The following is a 1,319-nucleotide window of genomic DNA, read 5'->3' as shown; positions in this document are numbered from 1 at the left end:
GGGGTGGGAACCGGGTGGAGGGGAGCTATGGGGGGAAAAAGAGGAACAACTGTAATAATCTGAACAATAAAGATTTAATTTAAAAAAGAAAAAAAAAGAAAAGTATCACTCCATGCAGAAAAAAAAATAATGTATGTCAACCATAATTGAAAAATAAAAATTATTAAAAATAAAAATGGGTCACAGTGTTTATCTGATACTTTTTTCTCTTTATACATATTTACTAAATATCTTTCATGTTATATTTCGATCACATAGTTCTTATTGTATTAATATGCCACATTTAATTTATTCTTGGCTGCCTGCATTCTTTCCAATTTTTAGCAATTATCCACAGCACTGCAAAGCAGTTTAACACTTAAGTTGTTATTTTATTATTGCCTTAGAATAAATTTTCATGAATAAAAATGCTAATCCAATGGATATGCATAATTTATGTGGATTTTTAATATTTTTTTATAAACTACCAAATTACCCTTATTCCCCACTGTCAGTGAATGAGTACCCAGGTATTTGCACTTGCTAACCCTAGACACGTGCATTAAAACAAAATCAAGCAAGTCCTGTGGCTCAGTTGGTTGGAGAGATGTCCCATACACCAAAAGGTAGTGGATTCAATTTTTGGTCAGAGCACATACCCAGATTGCGATTTGATCCCTAGTTGGGGCACATATGGGAGGTGGCTAATCAATGTTTCTCTCTCTCTCCCTTTCTCTCTCTCCCTTTCTTTCTCTCTCTCTTTCATCAATAAAAGGCGAATCCTTTTTATTCATGTGGGAGTTAGATCAGTACCCAGGGTCTCTTGGACTCCAGGCCCATTTTTCAATGATAGATGTTAAATGAAATTTGCATGTAAGTATGTGTGTGTCCTTGAGCAAGACATATATGAGTAGGAAAGACTTTTATTGGGCTACTTTGATTATTAAAATTAATGTTTAACTTACTAAAGTTGTAATTAAAAACATATTTTCTTTAATAAATTATTTATAGATTTTATTTTATCCATCAAATGTACCAAATTTTATCAGTTTGAAGGGGAAATTTGATTAATATTTGTTTCTGCTAATTAAACTCCCTTGAAAATTTTTAACTGCATTAAAAATTTAACGTTTAACTTCTTTTTAAAGTGTACTGTGTGATTCATTGCCGGGAACCCAATTCCAGCATGTCATAATTTCAAGAGTTTCATCAAAAGGTTGATGAAACTTGGGGACTCAACAGGGTTGAGTCACACATGTAGTCACCTGTTGGGAATGGCTAAAGGCATTTCCCCAAACCTGAATAGGAAACTGATTGTGGCTGCCAGACAGTTAAAGGGC

Source organism: Myotis brandtii, unplaced genomic scaffold (genome assembly GCF_000412655.1).
Source record: "Myotis brandtii unplaced genomic scaffold, ASM41265v1 scaffold364, whole genome shotgun sequence".
NCBI lineage: Eukaryota > Metazoa > Chordata > Mammalia > Chiroptera > Vespertilionidae > Myotis > Myotis brandtii.
This window is presented reverse-complemented; position numbering follows the sequence as displayed.